Below are 13,818 nucleotides of genomic sequence, written 5' to 3'. Positions count from 1 at the left end.
AGGTGCTTGTAAGTTTTGGAGATGACTCCTTTGTCAGGTGCTTCCTTTGTAAATATTGTCTCCCATTCTAAGGGTTGTCTTTTCGTCTTGTTTATGGTTCCCTTTGCCGTGCAAAAGATTTTAAGTTCCCTTCGGTCCCGTTTGTGTATTTCTGTTTTTATTTCCATTTTTCTAGCATGTGGGTCAAAAAGGATCTTGCTGTGATTTCTGTCATAGAGTGTTCTGCTTATGCTTTCCTCTAAGCGTTTGGGAGTGTCTGGCCTTACATTTGGGTCTTTAACCCATTTGGAGTTTATTTTTGTGGATGGTGTTAGGGAGTCTTCTCCTTTCATCCTTGTACATGTACCTGTCCAGTTTTCCCAACACCACTTACTGAAGAGGCTGACTTTTCTCCACTCTATATTCTTGCCTCCTTTATCAAAGATAAGGGGACCATATGTGCGTGTGTTTGTCTCTGGGTTTCTAGCCTGTTCCGTGGATTTATGTCAGTTTGTGTGCCACTACCATACTGTCTTGATTTCTGTAGCTTTGCAGTATCGTCTGAAGTCAGGGAGCCCGATTCCTCCAGCTCCATTTTTCGCTTTCAAGATTGCTTTGGCTATTCGGGGTCTTCTGTGTTTGCATACAAATTGTGAAATGTTTGGTTGGAGTTCTGTAAAAAATGCCAGTGGTAGTTTGATGGGGATCGCATTAAATCTCTAGGTGGCTTTGGCGAGTAGAGTCATTTTCACAATAGTGATTCTTCCAATCGAAGAACATGATATACCTCTCCATCTGTGTGTATCATTTCTAATGTAGTTCATCAGTGTCCTATAATGTTCTGCATACAGGTCTTTTGTCGCCTTAGGTATTTTGAGTCCTAGACATTTAATTCGTTGTGTTGCAATGGTACCTAGGAGTGTTTCCTTTATTTCACTTTCAGATGTTTCATCATTAGCGTATAGGAATGCCAGCGATTTCTGTGCATTAATTTTGTATCCTGCTACTTTACCAAATTCGCTGCTTGGCTCTAGTAGTTTTCTGGTAGCCTCTTTAGGATTCTCTACGTATAGCATCGTGCCCCCTGAAAACAGTGACAGCTGTACTTCTTCATTCCACCGTTGTAGTTTGAATGCAACCAACTTGTCTGGCTTCAGAGTTTAACCGTTTCAGAAGCTATTTCAATAAAAGTTGGGACTTAACAGTTGCCGCTAGAATGAGGTTTACGAAGGGATTGCATGAAGTGAATGCATTTTTCGTGCAAAAAAGAGGATGAATTTTGGGCGGTTACAGGAGTGAGTAATTTGGACTGAACTTTGTTCCTTCAATACAAACAAGTTGCAAATATACTCCACAGTCTTTGGAGATAGGGTCTTTAGGACAGGAATCAAGTGAAAATGAGGCCATCAGGTCTTGCCCTAATTCAGTCCGAATGGTGTCCTTGGATTGTAGATGGCTATGTTTGTCGTGTTACTCTCTCTGTATATATCAATGTCCTAATTCCTGTTAAGACATGTAATCCTTGGTACTTTCTCCTGGCAGCCCTGGCAAATACACGCGCCCTGCATAATGTGGGATGAGGCTTTATCTTTTGATCAGTCCGCAAGTCCTCAAGAGAAAAGACTGCTCTTTCAAGGAAAAACGCGATTCTGCATGAACAGCGGTGTCCTCGGTCTCCAGTCTGTCAGACTGCCCTGAATATTTTGACTTCCCAGTCCTCACCATACGTTAAGCCAATTCAAGAAAATCTCTCAATCTCAATCTCTCTCTCTCTCTCTCTCTCTCTCTCTCTCTCTCTCTCTCTTGCTCCCTTCCCTCCCCTCCCACCCCCAGGCAGCTAGTGGGTTCTGTTTCTCCGTGGAACCCAGATGAAAACACTTGTGTTATACCCACTAGTGGAATTATGGGGTCGTGAGGTAACTACCTCTGTAAATGTTGAAGGAAAGATAAGAGGTTTTGCAAACTCTTTGCCATATTCTACATTCCCTCCAGCAAAGTGTAACATATCCATTTCTTCCATATTGTTTTCATTTCTCTATATTCTTAACTTTCATTTTATTTTTAGTTTTAATTTCTTAAAAGCAGTCATCAGTTTTAGACACATCAGTGTATAAATATCAAACCCATTGCCCAATTCAGCACACCACCATCCCCACCCCACTGTGGTTCTCCCCCCTCGGTGTCTATCCGTTGGTCCTCTACATCTCTGTCTCAACTTCTGCCCTGCAAACCCGTTCGTCTGTACCATTTCTCTAGGTGCCACATACATGCATTAAGGTACGACATTTGTTTTTCTCTTTCTCGCTAAGTTCACTCTGTGTGACCGTCTCTAGAACCATCCACGTCTCAACTAATGACTCAATTTCGTTCCTTTTAATGGCTGAGTAACATTCCATTGTATATATGTACCACAACTTCTTTATCCATTCGTCTGTCGATGGGCACGTGGCTTGCTTCCATGACCTGGCTATTGTAAATAGTGCTGAAATGAGTATTGGGGTGCATGTGTCTTTTGGAATTACGGTGTTCTCTGGGTATATGCCCAGTAGTGGGATTCCTGCGTCCTATGGCAGTTCTAGTCTTAGTTTTTGAAGGACCCTCCGTACAGTTCTCCATAGTGGCTGTATCAATTTACCTTCCCACCAACAGCGCAAGAGTGTTCCCTTTTCTCCACCCCCGCTCCAGCATTGATTGTTTCTAGACTTCTTTGATGAGGGCCACTCTGACCGGTGTGAGATGATATGTCATTGTACTTTTCATTTGCATTTCTCTAATGGTAAATGAGGTTGAGCATTCTTTCGTGCGTTTATGGGCAGTCTGGATTTTTTCTTTGGAGGACTGTCTCTCCAGGTCTTCTGCCCAGTTTTGGGTTGGGTTGTTTGTCTTTTTGATATTGAGCTGCATGAGGTGCTTGTAAGTTTTGGAGATGACTCCTTTGTCAGGTGCTTCCTTTGTAAATATTGTCTCCCATTCTAAGGGTTGTCTTTTCGTCTTGTTTATGGTTCCCTTTGCCGTGCAAAAGATTTTAAGTTCCCTTCGGTCCCGTTTGTGTATTTCTGTTTTTATTTCCATTTTTCTAGCATGTGGGTCAAAAAGGATCTTGCTGTGATTTCTGTCATAGAGTGTTCTGCTTATGCTTTCCTCTAAGCGTTTGGGAGTGTCTGGCCTTACATTTGGGTCTTTAACCCATTTGGAGTTTATTTTTGTGGATGGTGTTAGGGAGTCTTCTCCTTTCATCCTTGTACATGTACCTGTCCAGTTTTCCCAACACCACTTACTGAAGAGGCTGACTTTTCTCCACTCTATATTCTTGCCTCCTTTATCAAAGATAAGGGGACCATATGTGCGTGTGTTTGTCTCTGGGTTTCTAGCCTGTTCCGTGGATTTATGTCAGTTTGTGTGCCACTACCATACTGTCTTGATTTCTGTAGCTTTGCAGTATCGTCTGAAGTCAGGGAGCCCGATTCCTCCAGCTCCATTTTTCGCTTTCAAGATTGCTTTGGCTATTCGGGGTCTTCTGTGTTTGCATACAAATTGTGAAATGTTTGGTTGGAGTTCTGTAAAAAATGCCAGTGGTAGTTTGATGGGGATCGCATTAAATCTCTAGGTGGCTTTGGCGAGTAGAGTCATTTTCACAATAGTGATTCTTCCAATCGAAGAACATGATATACCTCTCCATCTGTGTGTATCATTTCTAATGTAGTTCATCAGTGTCCTATAATGTTCTGCATACAGGTCTTTTGTCGCCTTAGGTATTTTGAGTCCTAGACATTTAATTCGTTGTGTTGCAATGGTACCTAGGAGTGTTTCCTTTATTTCACTTTCAGATGTTTCATCATTAGCGTATAGGAATGCCAGCGATTTCTGTGCATTAATTTTGTATCCTGCTACTTTACCAAATTCGCTGCTTGGCTCTAGTAGTTTTCTGGTAGCCTCTTTAGGATTCTCTACGTATAGCATCGTGCCCCCTGAAAACAGTGACAGCTGTACTTCTTCATTCCACCGTTGTAGTTTGAAAGCAACCAAGTTGTCTGGCTTCAGAGTTTAACCGTTTCAGAAGCTATTTCAATAAAAGTTGGGACTTAACAGTTGCCGCTAGAATGAGGTTTACGAAGGGATTGCATGAAGTGAATGCATTTTTCGTGCAAAAAAGAGGATGAATTTTGGGCGGTTACAGGAGTGAGTAATTTGGACTGAACTTTGTTCCTTCAATACAAACAAGTTGCAAATATACTCCACAGTCTTTGGAGATAGGGTCTTTAGGACAGGAATCAAGTGAAAATGAGGCCATCAGGTCTTGCCCTAATTCAGTCCGAATGGTGTCCTTGGATTGTAGATGGCTATGTTTGTCGTGTTACTCTCTCTGTATATATCAATGTCCTAATTCCTGTTAAGACATGTAATCCTTGGTACTTTCTCCTGGCAGCCCTGGCAAATACACGCGCCCTGCATAATGTGGGATGAGGCTTTATCTTTTGATCAGTCCGCAAGTCCTCAAGAGAAAAGACTGCTCTTTCAAGGTAAAACGCGATTCTGCATGAACAGCGGTGTCCTCGGTCTCCAGTCTGTCAGACTGCCCTGAATATTTTGACTTCCCAGTCCTCACCATACGTTAAGCCAATTCAAGAAAATCTCTCAATCTCAATCTCTCTCTCTCTCTCTCTCTCTCTCTCTCTCTCTCTCTTGCTCCCTTCCCTCCCCTCCCACCCCCAGGCAGCTAGTGGGTTCTGTTTCTCCGTGGAACCCAGATGAAAACACTTGTGTTATACCCACTAGTGGAATTATGGGGTCGTGAGGTAACTACCTCTGTAAATGTTGAAGGAAAGATAAGAGGTTTTGCAAACTCTTTGCCATATTCTACATTCCCTCCAGCAAAGTGTAACATATCCATTTCTTCCATATTGTTTTCATTTCTCTATATTCTTAACTTTCATTTTATTTTTAGTTTTAATTTCTTAAAAGCAGTCATCAGTTTTAGACACATCAGTGTATAAATATCAAACCCATTGCCCAATTCAGCACACCACCATCCCCACCCCACTGTGGTTCTCCCCCCTCGGTGTCTATCCGTTGGTCCTCTACATCTCTGTCTCAACTTCTGCCCTGCAAACCCGTTCGTCTGTACCATTTCTCTAGGTGCCACATACATGCATTAAGGTACGACATTTGTTTTTCTCTTTCTCGCTAAGTTCACTCTGTGTGACCGTCTCTAGAACCATCCACGTCTCAACTAATGACTCAATTTCGTTCCTTTTAATGGCTGAGTAACATTCCATTGTATATATGTACCACAACTTCTTTATCCATTCGTCTGTCGATGGGCACGTGGCTTGCTTCCAGGACCTGGCTATTGTAAATAGTGCTGAAATGAGTATTGGGGTGCATGTGTCTTTTGGAATTACGGTGTTCTCTGGGTATATGCCCAGTAGTGGGATTCCTGCGTCCTATGGCAGTTCTAGTCTTAGTTTTTGAAGGACCCTCCGTACAGTTCTCCATAGTGGCTGTATCAATTTACCTTCCCACCAACAGCGCAAGAGTGTTCCCTTTTCTCCACCCCCGCTCCAGCATTGATTGTTTCTAGACTTCTTTGATGAGGGCCACTCTGACCGGTGTGAGATGATATGTCATTGTACTTTTCATTTGCATTTCTCTAATGGTAAATGAGGTTGAGCATTCTTTCGTGCGTTTATGGGCAGTCTGGATTTTTTCTTTGGAGGACTGTCTCTCCAGGTCTTCTGCCCAGTTTTGGGTTGGGTTGTTTGTCTTTTTGATATTGAGCTGCATGAGGTGCTTGTAAGTTTTGGAGATGACTCCTTTGTCAGGTGCTTCCTTTGTAAATATTGTCTCCCATTCTAAGGGTTGTCTTTTCGTCTTGTTTATGGTTCCCTTTGCCGTGCAAAAGATTTTAAGTTCCCTTCGGTCCCGTTTGTGTATTTCTGTTTTTATTTCCATTTTTCTAGCATGTGGGTCAAAAAGGATCTTGCTGTGATTTCTGTCATAGAGTGTTCTGCTTATGCTTTCCTCTAAGCGTTTGGGAGTGTCTGGCCTTACATTTGGGTCTTTAACCCATTTGGAGTTTATTTTTGTGGATGGTGTTAGGGAGTCTTCTCCTTTCATCCTTGTACATGTACCTGTCCAGTTTTCCCAACACCACTTACTGAAGAGGCTGACTTTTCTCCACTCTATATTCTTGCCTCCTTTATCAAAGATAAGGGGACCATATGTGCGTGTGTTTGTCTCTGGGTTTCTAGCCTGTTCCGTGGATTTATGTCAGTTTGTGTGCCACTACCATACTGTCTTGATTTCTGTAGCTTTGCAGTATCGTCTGAAGTCAGGGAGCCCGATTCCTCCAGCTCCATTTTTCGCTTTCAAGATTGCTTTGGCTATTCGGGGTCTTCTGTGTTTGCATACAAATTGTGAAATGTTTGGTTGGAGTTCTGTAAAAAATGCCAGTGGTAGTTTGATGGGGATCGCATTAAATCTCTAGGTGGCTTTGGCGAGTAGAGTCATTTTCACAATAGTGATTCTTCCAATCGAAGAACATGATATACCTCTCCATCTGTGTGTATCATTTCTAATGTAGTTCATCAGTGTCCTATAATGTTCTGCATACAGGTCTTTTGTCGCCTTAGGTATTTTGAGTCCTAGACATTTAATTCGTTGTGTTGCAATGGTACCTAGGAGTGTTTCCTTTATTTCACTTTCAGATGTTTCATCATTAGCGTATAGGAATGCCAGCGATTTCTGTGCATTAATTTTGTATCCTGCTACTTTACCAAATTCGCTGCTTGGCTCTAGTAGTTTTCTGGTAGCCTCTTTAGGATTCTCTACGTATAGCATCGTGCCCCCTGAAAACAGTGAGAGCTGTACTTCTTCATTCCACCGTTGTAGTTTGAAAGCAACCAAGTTGTCTGGCTTCAGAGTTTAACCGTTTCAGAAGCTATTTCAATAAAAGTTGGGACTTAACAGTTGCCGCTAGAATGAGGTTTACGAAGGGATTGCATGAAGTGAATGCATTTTTCGTGCAAAAAAGAGGATGAATTTTGGGCGGTTACAGGAGTGAGTAATTTGGACTGAACTTTGTTCCTTCAATACAAACAAGTTGCAAATATACTCCACAGTCTTTGGAGATAGGGTCTTTAGGACAGGAATCAAGTGAAAATGAGGCCATCAGGTCTTGCCCTAATTCAGTCCGAATGGTGTCCTTGGATTGTAGATGGCTATGTTTGTCGTGTTACTCTCTCTGTATATATCAATGTCTTAATTCCTGTTAAGACATGTAATCCTTGGTACTTTCTCCTGGCAGCCCTGGCAAATACACGCGCCCTGCATAATGTGGGATGAGGCTTTATCTTTTGATCAGTCCGCAAGTCCTCAAGAGAAAAGACTGCTCTTTCAAGGAAAAACGCGATTCTGCATGAACAGCGGTGTCCTCGGTCTCCAGTCTGTCAGACTGCCCTGAATATTTTGACTTCCCAGTCCTCACCATACGTTAAGCCAATTCAAGAAAATCTCTCAATCTCAATCTCTCTCTCTCTCTCTCTCTCTCTCTCTTGCTCCCTTCTCTCCCCTCCCACCCCCAGGCAGCTAGTGGGTTCTGTTTCTCCGTGGAACCCAGATGAAAACACTTGTGTTATACCCACTAGTGGAATTATGGGGTCGTGAGGTAACTACCTCTGTAAATGTTGAAGGAAAGATAAGAGGTTTTGCAAACTCTTTGCCATATTCTACATTCCCTCCAGCAAAGTGTAACATATCCATTTCTTCCATATTGTTTTCATTTCTCTATATTCTTAACTTTCATTTTATTTTTAGTTTTAATTTCTTAAAAGCAGTCATCAGTTTTAGACACATCAGTGTATAAATATCAAACCCATTGCCCAATTCAGCACACCACCATCCCCACCCCACTGTGGTTCTCCCCCCTCGGTGTCTATCCGTTGGTCCTCTACATCTCTGTCTCAACTTCTGCCCTGCAAACCCGTTCGTCTGTACCATTTCTCTAGGTGCCACATACATGCATTAAGGTACGACATTTGTTTTTCTCTTTCTCGCTAAGTTCACTCTGTGTGACCGTCTCTAGAACCATCCACGTCTCAACTAATGACTCAATTTCGTTCCTTTTAATGGCTGAGTAACATTCCATTGTATATATGTACCACAACTTCTTTATCCATTCGTCTGTCGATGGGCACGTGGCTTGCTTCCATGACCTGGCTATTGTAAATAGTGCTGAAATGAGTATTGGGGTGCATGTGTCTTTTGGAATTACGGTGTTCTCTGGGTATATGCCCAGTAGTGGGATTCCTGCGTCCTATGGCAGTTCTAGTCTTAGTTTTTGAAGGACCCTCCGTACAGTTCTCCATAGTGGCTGTATCAATTTACCTTCCCACCAACAGCGCAAGAGTGTTCCCTTTTCTCCACCCCCGCTCCAGCATTGATTGTTTCTAGACTTCTTTGATGAGGGCCACTCTGACCGGTGTGAGATGATATGTCATTGTACTTTTCATTTGCATTTCTCTAATGGTAAATGAGGTTGAGCATTCTTTCGTGCGTTTATGGGCAGTCTGGATTTTTTCTTTGGAGGACTGTCTCTCCAGGTCTTCTGCCCAGTTTTGGGTTGGGTTGTTTGTCTTTTTGATATTGAGCTGCATGAGGTGCTTGTAAGTTTTGGAGATGACTCCTTTGTCAGGTGCTTCCTTTGTAAATATTGTCTCCCATTCTAAGGGTTGTCTTTTCGTCTTGTTTATGGTTCCCTTTGCCGTGCAAAAGATTTTAAGTTCCCTTCGGTCCCGTTTGTGTATTTCTGTTTTTATTTCCATTTTTCTAGCATGTGGGTCAAAAAGGATCTTGCTGTGATTTCTGTCATAGAGTGTTCTGCTTATGCTTTCCTCTAAGCGTTTGGGAGTGTCTGGCCTTACATTTGGGTCTTTAACCCATTTGGAGTTTATTTTTGTGGATGGTGTTAGGGAGTCTTCTCCTTTCATCCTTGTACATGTACCTGTCCAGTTTTCCCAACACCACTTACTGAAGAGGCTGACTTTTCTCCACTCTATATTCTTGCCTCCTTTATCAAAGATAAGGGGACCATATGTGCGTGTGTTTGTCTCTGGGTTTCTAGCCTGTTCCGTGGATTTATGTCAGTTTGTGTGCCACTACCATACTGTCTTGATTTCTGTAGCTTTGCAGTATCGTCTGAAGTCAGGGAGTCCGATTCCTCCAGCTCCATTTTTCGCTTTCAAGATTGCTTTGGCTATTCGGGGTCTTCTGTGTTTGCATACAAATTGTGAAATGTTTGGTTGGAGTTCTGTAAAAAATGCCAGTGGTAGTTTGATGGGGATCGCATTAAATCTCTAGGTGGCTTTGGCGAGTAGAGTCATTTTCACAATAGTGATTCTTCCAATCGAAGAACATGATATACCTCTCCATCTGTGTGTATCATTTCTAATGTAGTTCATCAGTGTCCTATAATGTTCTGCATACAGGTCTTTTGTCGCCTTAGGTATTTTGAGTCCTAGACATTTAATTCGTTGTGTTGCAATGGTACCTAGGAGTGTTTCCTTTATTTCACTTTCAGATGTTTCATCATTAGCGTATAGGAATGCCAGCGATTTCTGTGCATTAATTTTGTATCCTGCTACTTTACCAAATTCGCTGCTTGGCTCTAGTAGTTTTCTGGTAGCCTCTTTAGGATTCTCTACGTATAGCATCGTGCCCCCTGAAAACAGTGAGAGCTGTACTTCTTCATTCCACCGTTGTAGTTTGAAAGCAACCAAGTTGTCTGGCTTCAGAGTTTAACCGTTTCAGAAGCTATTTCAATAAAAGTTGGGACTTAACAGTTGCCGCTAGAATGAGGTTTACGAAGGGATTGCATGAAGTGAATGCATTTTTCGTGCAAAAAAGAGGATGAATTTTGGGCGGTTACAGGAGTGAGTAATTTGGACTGAACTTTGTTCCTTCAATACAAACAAGTTGCAAATATACTCCACAGTCTTTGGAGATAGGGTCTTTAGGACAGGAATCAAGTGAAAATGAGGCCATCAGGTCTTGCCCTAATTCAGTCCGAATGGTGTCCTTGGATTGTAGATGGCTATGTTTGTCGTGTTACTCTCTCTGTATATATCAATGTCCTAATTCCTGTTAAGACATGTAATCCTTGGTACTTTCTCCTGGCAGCCCTGGCAAATACACGCGCCCTGCATAATGTGGGATGAGGCTTTATCTTTTGATCAGTCCGCAAGTCCTCAAGAGAAAAGACTGCTCTTTCAAGGAAAAACGCGATTCTGCATGAACAGCGGTGTCCTCGGTCTCCAGTCTGTCAGACTGCCCTGAATATTTTGACTTCCCAGTCCTCACCATACGTTAAGCCAATTCAAGAAAATCTCTCAATCTCAATCTCTCTCTCTCTCTCTCTCTCTCTCTCTTGCTCCCTTCTCTCCCCTCCCACCCCCAGGCAGCTAGTGGGTTCTGTTTCTCCGTGGAACCCAGATGAAAACACTTGTGTTATACCCACTAGTGGAATTATGGGGTCGTGAGGTAACTACCTCTGTAAATGTTGAAGGAAAGATAAGAGGTTTTGCAAACTCTTTGCCATATTCTACATTCCCTCCAGCAAAGTGTAACATATCCATTTCTTCCATATTGTTTTCATTTCTCTATATTCTTAACTTTCATTTTATTTTTAGTTTTAATTTCTTAAAAGCAGTCATCAGTTTTAGACACATCAGTGTATAAATATCAAACCCATTGCCCAATTCAGCACACCACCATCCCCACCCCACTGTGGTTCTCCCCCCTCGGTGTCTATCCGTTGGTCCTCTACATCTCTGTCTCAACTTCTGCCCTGCAAACCCGTTCGTCTGTACCATTTCTCTAGGTGCCACATACATGCATTAAGGTACGACATTTGTTTTTCTCTTTCTCGCTAAGTTCACTCTGTGTGACCGTCTCTAGAACCATCCACGTCTCAACTAATGACTCAATTTCGTTCCTTTTAATGGCTGAGTAACATTCCATTGTATATATGTACCACAACTTCTTTATCCATTCGTCTGTCGATGGGCACGTGGCTTGCTTCCATGACCTGGCTATTGTAAATAGTGCTGAAATGAGTATTGGGGAGCATGTGTCTTTTGGAATTACGGTGTTCTCTGGGTATATGCCCAGTAGTGGGATTCCTGCGTCCTATGGCAGTTCTAGTCTTAGTTTTTGAAGGACCCTCCGTACAGTTCTCCATAGTGGCTGTATCAATTTACCTTCCCACCAACAGCGCAAGAGTGTTCCCTTTTCTCCACCCCCGCTCCAGCATTGATTGTTTCTAGACTTCTTTGATGAGGGCCACTCTGACCGGTGTGAGATGATATGTCATTGTACTTTTCATTTGCATTTCTCTAATGGTAAATGAGGTTGAGCATTCTTTCGTGCGTTTATGGGCAGTCTGGATTTTTTCTTTGGAGGACTGTCTCTCCAGGTCTTCTGCCCAGTTTTGGGTTGGGTTGTTTGTCTTTTTGATATTGAGCTGCATGAGGTGCTTGTAAGTTTTGGAGATGACTCCTTTGTCAGGTGCTTCCTTTGTAAATATTGTCTCCCATTCTAAGGGTTGTCTTTTCGTCTTGTTTATGGTTCCCTTTGCCGTGCAAAAGATTTTAAGTTCCCTTCGGTCCCGTTTGTGTATTTCTGTTTTTATTTCCATTTTTCTAGCATGTGGGTCAAAAAGGATCTTGCTGTGATTTCTGTCATAGAGTGTTCTGCTTATGCTTTCCTCTAAGCGTTTGGGAGTGTCTGGCCTTACATTTGGGTCTTTAACCCATTTGGAGTTTATTTTTGTGGATGGTGTTAGGGAGTCTTCTCCTTTCATCCTTGTACATGTACCTGTCCAGTTTTCCCAACACCACTTACTGAAGAGGCTGACTTTTCTCCACTCTATATTCTTGCCTCCTTTATCAAAGATAAGGGGACCATATGTGCGTGTGTTTGTCTCTGGGTTTCTAGCCTGTTCCGTGGATTTATGTCAGTTTGTGTGCCACTACCATACTGTCTTGATTTCTGTAGCTTTGCAGTATCGTCTGAAGTCAGGGAGCCCGATTCCTCCAGCTCCATTTTTCGCTTTCAAGATTGCTTTGGCTATTCGGGGTCTTCTGTGTTTGCATACAAATTGTGAAATGTTTGGTTGGAGTTCTGTAAAAAATGCCAGTGGTAGTTTGATGGGGATCGCATTAAATCTCTAGGTGGCTTTGGCGAGTAGAGTCATTTTCACAATAGTGATTCTTCCAATCGAAGAACATGATATACCTCTCCATCTGTGTGTATCATTTCTAATGTAGTTCATCAGTGTCCTATAATGTTCTGCATACAGGTCTTTTGTCGCCTTAGGTATTTTGAGTCCTAGACATTTAATTCGTTGTGTTGCAATGGTACCTAGGAGTGTTTCCTTTATTTCACTTTCAGATGTTTCATCATTAGCGTATAGGAATGCCAGCGATTTCTGTGCATTAATTTTGTATCCTGCTACTTTACCAAATTCGCTGCTTGGCTCTAGTAGTTTTCTGGTAGCCTCTTTAGGATTCTCTACGTATAGCATCGTGCCCCCTGAAAACAGTGAGAGCTGTACTTCTTCATTCCACCGTTGTAGTTTGAAAGCAACCAAGTTGTCTGGCTTCAGAGTTTAACCGTTTCAGAAGCTATTTCAATAAAAGTTGGGACTTAACAGTTGCCGCTAGAATGAGGTTTACGAAGGGATTGCATGAAGTGAATGCATTTTTCGTGCAAAAAAGAGGATGAATTTTGGGCGGTTACAGGAGTGAGTAATTTGGACTGAACTTTGTTCCTTCAATACAAACAAGTTGCAAATATACTCCACAGTCTTTGGAGATAGGGTCTTTAGGACAGGAATCAAGTGAAAATGAGGCAATCAGGTCTTGCCCTAATTCAGTCCGAATGGTGTCCTTGGATTGTAGATGGCTATGTTTGTCGTGTTACTCTCTCTGTATATATCAATGTCCTAATTCCTGTTAAGACATGTAATCCTTGGTACTTTCTCCTGGCAGCCCTGGCAAATACACGCGCCCTGCATACTGTGGGATGAGGCTTTATCTTTTGATCAGTCCGCAAGTCCTCAAGAGAAAAGACTGCTCTTTCAAGGAAAAACGCGATTCTGCATGAACAGCGGTGTCCTCGGTCTCCAGTCTGTCAGACTGCCCTGAATATTTTGACTTCCCAGTCCTCACCATACGTTAAGCCAATTCAAGAAAATCTCTCAATCTCAATCTCTCTCTCTCTCTCTCTCTCTCTCTCTTGCTCCCTTCCCTCCCCTCCCACCCCCAGGCAGCTAGTGGGTTCTGTTTCTCCGTGGAACCCAGATGAAAACACTTGTGTTATACCCACTAGTGGAATTATGGGGTCGTGAGGTAACTACCTCTGTAAATGTTGAAGGAAAGATAAGAGGTTTTGCAAACTCTTTGCCATATTCTACATTCCCTCCAGCAAAGTGTAACATATCCATTTCTTCCATATTGTTTTCATTTCTCTATATTCTTAACTTTCATTTTATTTTTAGTTTTAATTTCTTAAAAGCAGTCATCAGTTTTAGACACATCAGTGTATAAATATCAAACCCATTGCCCAATTCAGCACACCACCATCCCCACCCCACTGTGGTTCTCCCCCCTCGGTGTCTATCCGTTGGTCCTCTACATCTCTGTCTCAACTTCTGCCCTGCAAACCCGTTCGTCTGTACCATTTCTCTAGGTGCCACATACATGCATTAAGGTACGACATTTGTTTTTCTCTTTCTCGCTAAGTTCACTCTGTGTGACCGTCTCTAGAACCATCCACGTCTCA

This window comes from Eubalaena glacialis, unplaced genomic scaffold (genome assembly GCF_028564815.1).
Source record: "Eubalaena glacialis isolate mEubGla1 unplaced genomic scaffold, mEubGla1.1.hap2.+ XY H_4, whole genome shotgun sequence".
NCBI classification, from domain to species: Eukaryota; Metazoa; Chordata; class Mammalia; order Artiodactyla; family Balaenidae; genus Eubalaena; species Eubalaena glacialis.
The sequence above is the reverse complement of the archived record's forward strand: the minus strand, read 5'-3'. Positions refer to the sequence as shown.